This window comes from Colossoma macropomum, unplaced genomic scaffold, assembly GCF_904425465.1.
Source record: "Colossoma macropomum unplaced genomic scaffold, Colossoma_macropomum, whole genome shotgun sequence".
In the NCBI taxonomy this organism is placed as follows: domain Eukaryota; kingdom Metazoa; phylum Chordata; class Actinopteri; order Characiformes; family Serrasalmidae; genus Colossoma; species Colossoma macropomum.
The window spans coordinates 2,533,395-2,542,894 of record NW_023494799.1 but is presented as its reverse complement, the minus strand read 5'-3'; positions in this window follow the sequence as shown (position 1 = coordinate 2,542,894).

Below are 9,500 nucleotides of genomic sequence, written 5' to 3'. Positions count from 1 at the left end.
CATTTACACATTCAAATTGTTCTGTGAGAGCTCACTGGGCCTCATTCACCAACTGTTTTTACGAAGAAATTTCTTCTTAAAACCCACTTACGCAGTTTTGACGAAGGTTCTGACATTCACCAGTGTTCTCTTATCTGGGATTCGTTCTTAGGTAAGAACAGAATCTACACACAGTCAAGAACACAAAGATGAGAACAGTTCTGCGCTTTAAGAACACGTCATGAATCTGACGTAGACTTTTTCTTAGAACCTTTCTCAAGAACACATTTAAGAACAAACTTAGGAAGTTTTCTTCTACATCAAACCAAGAACGCTCAAAGAACCATTTGCATGCTTAAAGAGTTCTTTGCACAGTGAAATGGTTCTTCAGACTGATGGGGAATCTGTTGTATATGGTTCAACACCAAAAAAGGTTCTGCTAATGTTACAAAGTCAAGCTTGTAACAAAATAAAAAAAAACCCTTTTGATGCTATCTAGAATCATTTTCAAAAAGGTTCTACATGTAACCATGTGCAACACATTATGCATCAAACTGAAGAACCATTTCGAAATGCAAAGAACACTTTAAGCATGTAAACGGTTCTTTGAGTGTTCATGGTTCTACGTAGAATCACTGGGGCCTCGTTCACCAACCCACTTACGCAGTTCTGATGAAGATTCTGACATTCACCAGTGTTCTCTTATATGGGATTCGTTCTTAAGTAAGAACAGAATCTACACACTCAAGAGCACAAAGGGGAGAACGGTTCTGCGCTTTAAGAACACGTCATGAATCTGACGGAGACTTTTTCTTAGAACCTTTCTCAAGAACACACTTGAAAACAAACTTAGGAAGATATTGGAAAATGAGGCCCGATGTTCTATCTGGAACCACTGTCTTTACTAAAGAACTTGAAGAACTATTTTTTACAGCGTATACACTTAAAAAGGATGGTTCTTCAAGGGTTCTTTAGTAAAGATGTTAATGGTTTTGTTTAGAACCATTAGGTCTATATAGAACCATTTGCAGGCTTATATGGTTCTTTGCATGGTAAAATTGTTCTTCAGAATGTGTTGTATATTTTTGAAAACGGTTCTATGTAGCACCAAAAACATTCTGATATTGTTACGATGTAACAATCTATTCTAACAATAGAAGAACGCTTTTTGGTTCCATAAAGAACCATATACAAATGTTCTCCATCAATCAGAAGAACCGTTTCACCATGGAAAGAACCACTTAAGCATTCAAATTGTTCTTTGAGAGCTGTTCTACATAGAACCATTGTCTTTACTGAAAAGCCCTTGAAGAACTATCTTTTCAACTGTGTATACACTTAAAAAGAATGGTTCTTCAGGGGTTCTAGTAAAGATGTTAGTAAAGATAGTAATAGTTTTTTAGAACTATGCATTCTATATTGAACCGTTTGCAAGCTCATATGGTTCTTTGCATGGTGAAATGGTTCTTCAGACTGAGAGTGTGTTGTATTTTTTTGAAAATAGTTCTATATAGCACCAAAAAGGGTTCTGCTATTGTTATGATGTCAAGCTTGTAACTATAAAAGAACCCTTTATTGGTGCTATATAAAATCATTTTCAAAGAGGTTCCATATAGAACCATATATCAACATTTTCCATCATCTAGAAGAACCATTTCACCATGCAAAGAACTGTATAAGCATGCAGAAGGTTCTGTGTCAAACCCATGGTTCTAAATAGAACCGTTGCCTTTATTTAAGAACCTTTAAAGGACCATTTTAAGGGTGTAGATGAGTGTTGTGTCGCTATACTGACTTAATTATAAAATACTGAAAGTTGGCATGTTTCCATTATTTTGGCCTGTAATGTATATGAATCAACAGGTTCACACGTGCTGAGTGTGGGTGTAGGGTTGGTTTGGGGGGGGTCCCATGGTGTGTGAGGAGGGGCAGATGTGAGTCCAGCTGTGGGTTTAGAGGCAACGAGTGGAAAGGGGTGTGGGTATATGTGGGGGGGGGTCTGTCAGTGCAGCAGCATGGTGATTGTGAGCTGAGTGTTTGTGACGTGACGGCGTTCAGGCAGAAAACAGCGCTGGAGTCGAGTGTGTGATTCACTCGCACACTCACACACTCTGACAGCTCACTGGGGGGGCAACTGCCCCCCAAAAGTGCCCCCCCATATCTGCCCTTATACAGCCCCCCTCTCTATACAGAAAATGTTAATTATTCAAATGCAGTGGTGGACGAAGTTCACAAACCATGTACTGGAGTTAAAGTAGAGACACCCCAGGTAAAATACTACTCCAGTAAAAGTAGAAGTCAGAAGAGTAGAAGAGTGAAAGTATAAAAGTATTTGCCTTCAAATGTACTTAAGTATCTAAAGTGAAAGTACTAAAAGATTAATTATGACTCTGATGTCCTGTTATCATTTTTGTAACAAGACTCGCTTCATTAACTCATTTTAGGTGAAAATACTCCAGTGTCACTCTTGTGATACCAATATTTTAATAGAATGTCATTAATTAGTGACGCTGATGTCTATTAAAATTATCATAAGCACAAAACACTGGAAGCAAACTTAAGTGAAGGCAGCACTGCTGTGTCTGATCCACTCAGACCAGCGCAACACATACTAACACACCACCACCACGTCAGTGTTACTGCAGTGCTGAGAATGACCCACCTCCCAAATAGTACCTGCTCTGTGAGGGTCCATGGGGGTCCTGACCACTGAAGAACAGGGTAAAAGGGGGCTAACAAAGTATCAGAGAAACAGATGGACTACAGTCTGTAACTGTAGAACTACAAAGTGCACCTATATAGTAAGTGGAGCTGATAAAATGGACAATGAGTGTAGAAACAAGGAGGTGGTCAGAATGTTGTGCCTGATCGGTGTAGATATTATATCAACACACTTATTTACAAGAGTGAGCTGTGTGTAAAGATAAGTGAGCAACTACAATTACACAGTAGTGGAATATGGACGTTTGGTCACGTGGGACAACTTTTTAGCAAAACAACTCAAACTCCAAATGTGATTATTACATGTAATCAAACAAACTGAATTTGGTGCTGTTAGATGTTCATCCATCTACGCGAACATTCCTCACTTTAGACCAGTCAGAACCCAGAACAAGCTCTGATCACGTTCAGAAGTTGGTCTTTAATGGGTTAAGTAAATTCAGCAGTTTTTTCAGTGTGCACACTCTCTGACCACCCCTCACCCCTCACAGCTCCACCCCCAAACTGCCCCACCGACACCCCCCCCCACCCTCCCCCCGCAGCTGTATTCACACACAGCAGGGCGGCGGGCAGTTGGGCCCCTGGACGATCCGAGGCGACCGCTGGACTCCAGTGTTTAATCCTGTAAGTGTCTCCAGGCTGCAGGCGAAGTTCAGGACAGCTGGCTGGGAGAAGAGTAATGAGGGTTTTTTAGATCTGTTATATTTTCGAGGAGTAATTAAGGAAAATATGACAAGTAGAGAACAATAAACATCAAATAAACCAAATAATCAAAGATCAAATAAAAAAAAAAATCATTGTTTGTCACAAAAACATTGGGCAAAGCAATTATTGGTTCTCATATATAATGAGTTAAACTAAATTATTATTATTTATTATTATTATTTCATTATTTCAAGATATTCAAAGTCAAACTTTAGGGAAAGTAACGTCATAGCACATCAAAGTCTTGTAAAAATAAGTCGTTATTTTGATATACAAAATCAAAGGAATCATTTTTTGGCACAGTGCACTCTTAAAAAAGATGGTTCCTCAAGGGTTCTTTAGTAAAGAAAATAGTACACTATAGAACCAGGAACACTTAAAGAACCCTTTGCATGATTACAGGGTTCTTTGCATTGTGAAAGTGTTCTTTAGATTGCAGAGTGCTGTAGATGGTTCTATAGAGAACCATTCTGAAGTTATATATAGCACCAAAAAGGGTTCTGCTATTGTTACTATGTAAAGCCTTTTCAAAAAGGTTCTATGTAGAACCATCAACAGCGCATTCTCCCTCAATCTGAAGAACCATTTCACTATGCAAAGAACCCTTTAATCATGCAAAGGGTTCTTTTAGTGTTCCTGCTTCTATGCAGAACCATTTTCTTTATTAGAACCCTTGAAGAACCATCTTTTTTAAGTGTGTAGGTAAAAATTTCAAGAAAGTATGTCAAAATTTCAACATTCAACATAGAAAAAAATTCTACCTTTAATAGGATATAAATAAGACGTCTCAGTGTGTTATTAAAGTGTAATAAACCACTTTTCTTCCAGAAAAGGTTCTACATCAATTACAGATGCTTCCTATAACTAATCAAGCCACAAGCTATTTAGGAACTGTTATTTTTAAAAGTACGTGTGTGTTATGAACTCAGGTGAATAACACTGGCCGGCCTGTGTTTACTATCATAAACCATCCTGTAAGTCAGAGAGAACAATCCAACGGTTGTTTTGCTCCAAACCGCTCAGCAATGAGGAACCAACCAAAAATCATTACCGTGGAGATGATCCCGCTCATTCGCCCCCGTCCCGCGCTGCCAAAGCCTGAGGTCACAGTTTCTTGAGACATGGAGGTTTCAGTTACACAATAGACGTTTCTCCTTATCATACTACATCTACTGTTTGGGTTTCCACGAGTTACACATCACTGCTGTTTGTGTATCTGCTGTGATTACCATTCATCCCGCCACAATGAGCTCATCCCACTTTTTGGGACACAGGCAGGCCTTTAAGGAAAGACCAAGCAGCTAATTTTGAAGTCATGATAAACTTCTATCAAAATTTGGCCTGATTTAGATGAGTGAGATGTTAAATACCATCTTCCATCACGCTGTAGGGCTGCATTTGAGTAAAAAGTAGGACATTTCAGCCTTCAGCACATTTAAAGGTATGATTACCGAGTTTGTTTCTTTGGTTTTGCACTGAAGCTGTGAGGCTAGTGTAGCCAAGCAATGGAAGCTTATACCCCACCAATTAGGAAGGTGCATAAAGCAGAAAACATACAATGAAGTCTGCATAGATGTAGGCCCAGTCCCATTTCTTATTTTTACCCCTACCCCTTGTTTTCGAGTGTCACCCTAACCCCTTGGAACTGAGTTACGGGGTAGTGGTTGAAATCTTCCCTCTGAAATGGGACCCTCAAATAAAAAGAGCATCACTTCATTAACAGCTATCAGCGCTGCTCTGTAGGCAACCCTGCCAGTCTGCAGTGACAGCAGAGGAGGGTAAAGTTCAGCTCCTCACTGCTGGGCTTTAGTTACATTTAGGGCATCATATGCCTTCAAAGAGAGGGGCAATTATTTATTATCACCCACCCCTAATTCTTCAGAGATATGAAGCTGAAGTCAGATATTCACCTCTTCACCGAGACATCAGCTGCTACTAGCAATTTTTTTTCTTGTTATGAAGAAAAGGACCATAATACATTGAAACGACATTAAACTAAGATAATACAATGATTATGATAACTTTTAACAGAGAAAATTCTCATATTTGTAGGTTTCTTTGGTTTCTTGCGCAGACGTCTCACCGGTTTATCCTTCTTCCCCATGATACTCAGTTTGGAGTGTGACTCTGAAAAACCTCCGTTTGGAGGGCCATGTAGCCCTAACACTTCGCCCTACCCCTCTATCTCAACAAGAATCAGGACATAAACGCACAAAGCGGAGGGGTAGGGCTAAGTGGTAGGGGCGAGGGGTGAAATGGGATTGGGCCTAACTAAACCCATACCCCAATACAGAATAATCCAATAAACACAAACCACATACTTTTAACTAACGAACAACATAAACAACATTAGCGTCCCATTTTACAGGGAGCACACATCTCCCATCAGTCTCTTTGCATAGCCCTCTGCATGGACACACCTCTTGAGCCTTTCATGGCCACGCACAGCCAGTAGCAGGACGCTACAACGTATTTAACAAAATTACGAAAAAGCCTAAAAGACAAAATCTGCTCTCAGCTGTCTGAGTGTTCAGTGAGTCACTCTTTCCCTTCATTCCAGCTTCCATTCTGTTCAGGAGACTCACTTTCAGTTCCTCAAAGAATCTGCAGACACACCTCCAAAGTTCAGTCTTAGAAGCTGGTTGATCATTTTCTGAAGTAATCAAACACATTCAGTGGTGTTGAGGTCTGGACTCTGGGGTGGTCAGTCCATTGTTCAGCTTCTTTGTTTGATGTCTCCTTTTCTCAGTGAGGTTCTTCTTGATCAGCTACACATCCTTTCAGACCCACAGCGCTGAGTCGTCTTCTCACAGTGGAAGGATGGACAGAAACACCTGTGGATGTTTTCAGATCTGAAGCAGCTTGATTTTCTCCTCTCTCTCAGAGATGAAAGCTTTAAGTGCTGTTTATCTGATGGGGCAGTTTTGGTGGTCCACCTGCTTTTGCGGGTGGTTGTTAGGAGTCACATTTTCTCTGTAGCTTTTATTTGTTTTTTTGAACTCCAGTTTTGCAAGCTCCTTTTGACTTTCTCCTTACTCATGCAAGTGGGTTATCTTATCTGTAATCTCCTCAGAAACATCTGCTGAAAATGTGCTTGTAATGCTTGTTTTGATTGGTGAGATGAAATAAGGAAAGGCGGCCTTTGACATTCGTGCAGTGCTGTAGAGTTCTATGTTTAGCAGTGAGGTTCGGGTAAACCCTGAGCGCTGAAACTTTAGTCTGGGAACCACATGCAAAATCAACCCTGCCCAACAAAAGTCTCTCGTACATGTTAATTAGAGTCTGAGCTCAGGTGTGAACCTCCCTGAGCCTCATGCTCGCTGCTTGTGTAATTGCTCCGAAGTTGGCCCACCTCAGCCACAGCTGTAATTATTGAATTAGTATAAAAGTTCAGGCAGTTTCTCGGATTTCACATCCTTATTAAGCTTCCTGATGAAATATTAATCCCTGGGTCAGGAAGTTTGTGTGTACATGTGTATTTCTCACGTTCGGCCCACACGCACCTGCGCGGAGGCTTTTTTTTTTTTTGGTTGTTTGGCTGAACACCGTGTGTTACCTGCAGAAAGGAATGCACGCTGAAGTGTGCTTTTAAGCCCTTTTTCCATCTCGGCGGCGAGACGAAGCAACAGGTGTTGTGCTCAAAAACCAAACAGGCGGTGGGAGAGGTCTGAGTAAGTGGGCTTTACAAGCGCAGGACGGCTTTTCTCCTTTCAGGCGGCCTCTTTGAAGGCGTGGGGCTGAAGCGCTGGGGCACCGCACGACGAGCAGAGTAAATCCAGCACGATGACAGAAATTATTCTCCTTTAAATGTTCATCCTTTTTCACAACAATGTCTGCAAATGTTACATTCACTGAGGCTCCTCGAGGGACAAAGACGGTGCATTAAGCCACACATTACCCAGAGAATATCCCTCAAATGAATGCACACTGCAAGTATCAGAATAGACTAATTATCGGCAATATCCTCCGTAAGACGTACAGTAGGCCGCACTTCCCTGTAATTCAGACCAGAGAACTGAAAGTGCTGCTGATTCTGAGGACTTTTCAGCTTTAGCTTCTGAAACGTGAGCGTGAGAGAAGCAAACGGCCGAGAACTGGGAAAATCATGGGTTTCTTCCTGAAAAATGACCTCAGCTGTAATTTCAGAAGCTTATTTCCTCGTGAAAACTCACTGACTCATTCTTCTTTGGTCTAACAATAACACATAAACGGATCATTAAAAAAGATATGATTTTTCAGAAGATGTATATTTTAGTTGCCGTAGAGTTAATGTATTTCAGACTAATTCTTAGTAGATACTGATTAACTCATAGTGGATACTGAGTAACTCATAGTGGATACTGAGTAACTCATAGTAGATACTGAATAACTCATAGTGGATACTGAATAACTCATAGTAGATACTGAATAACTCATAGTGGATACTGAATAACTCATAGTAGATACTGAATAACTCATAGTGGATACTGAATAACTCATAGTAGATACTGAATAACTCATAGTGGATACTGAATAACTCATAGTGGATACTGAATAACTCATAGTAGATACTGAATAACTCATAGTGGATACTGAATAACTCATAGTAGATACTGAATAACTCATAGTTGATACTGAATAACTCAGTAGATACTGAATAACTCATAGTGGATACTGAATAACTCATAGTTGATACTGAATAACTCAGTAGATACTAAATAACTCATAGTGGATACTGAATACCTCATAGTAAATACTGAATAATTCATAGTGGATACTGAATAACTCATAGTGGATACTGAATAACTCATAGTAGATACTGAATAACTCATAGTAGATACTGAATAATTCATAGTAGATACTGAATAACTCATAGTGGATACTGAATAACTCATAGTAGATACTGAATAACTCATAGTAAATACTGAATAATTCATAGTGGATACTGAATAACTCATAGTGGATACTAAATAACTCGTAGTAGATACTAAATAACTCATAGTGGATACTGAATAACTCATAGTAGATACTGAATAACTCATAGTGGATACTGAATAATTCATAGTAGATACTGAATAACTCGTAGTGGATACTAAATAACTCGTAGTGGATACTGAATAACTCATAGTAGATACTGAATAACTCGTAGTAGATACTGAATAACTCATAGTAGATACTGAATAACTCGTAGTAGATACTGAATAACTCGTAGTAGATACTAAATAACTCATAGTAGATACTGAATAACTCATAGTAGATACTGAATAACTCGTAGTAGATACTGAATAACTCGTAGTAGATACTAAATAACTCATAGTAGATACTGAATAACTCGTAGTAGATACTAAATAACTCATAGTAGATACTGAATAACTCATAGAGGATACTGAAAAATCCATATTGGCCTATGAAGATTTCTTATGTTCTGAATAATTTGTAATACATATTGAATAATTCATAGTAGTTACTGAGTAATTCACAGTAGAGAGTGAATAATTAAAAGTAGCTGAATAATCTGTGCTGAACAGTAAGGCTGCAGGGTGTAAACAGCGCCGTAACAGCGCTCACTATCGAACACTGCATCGATATCAAATGCGTAAATGCGACATAACTGATTGTGAAGTCACTGATATTTTCATGTGATGTCTGTCCTGCTTATCTGGAGTTATTTTTACAGACTGACAGATGGAGTTGGTATTCCTCTCTGACAGCGTCTGCAACCGCGACCAAACCGGCCCGTTAAGAACCAGTCTGGGCGTATAACGAGAGAGGCGCGGGCGGGAAGCGAGGAGTAGGCCGAGAGTCATGGGAACTGGAGGAGGACTGACGCGATGCTCGGTGACGTCAGGCCTGGCGAGTGGAAACAATGCAGGGGGTTTGGCCCCGAACGTCACATCAGCACAAACACACCTCACAGCAACACACGCCGAGCAAAAACACGCCGAGTGTGGTTACCTAACAGCTACCTTCAGCATGATGCAACCCAGCACAGGTCATGAGTTCATAAGCACTGTGGAGGTAATGTCTAACACTGATCTCTGAGGATGATAATCACAGCTGAATATGAGCTCGAAGGGACAGTCTGGGGAAAAATACAGTTTACAGGGTTTCTGCTT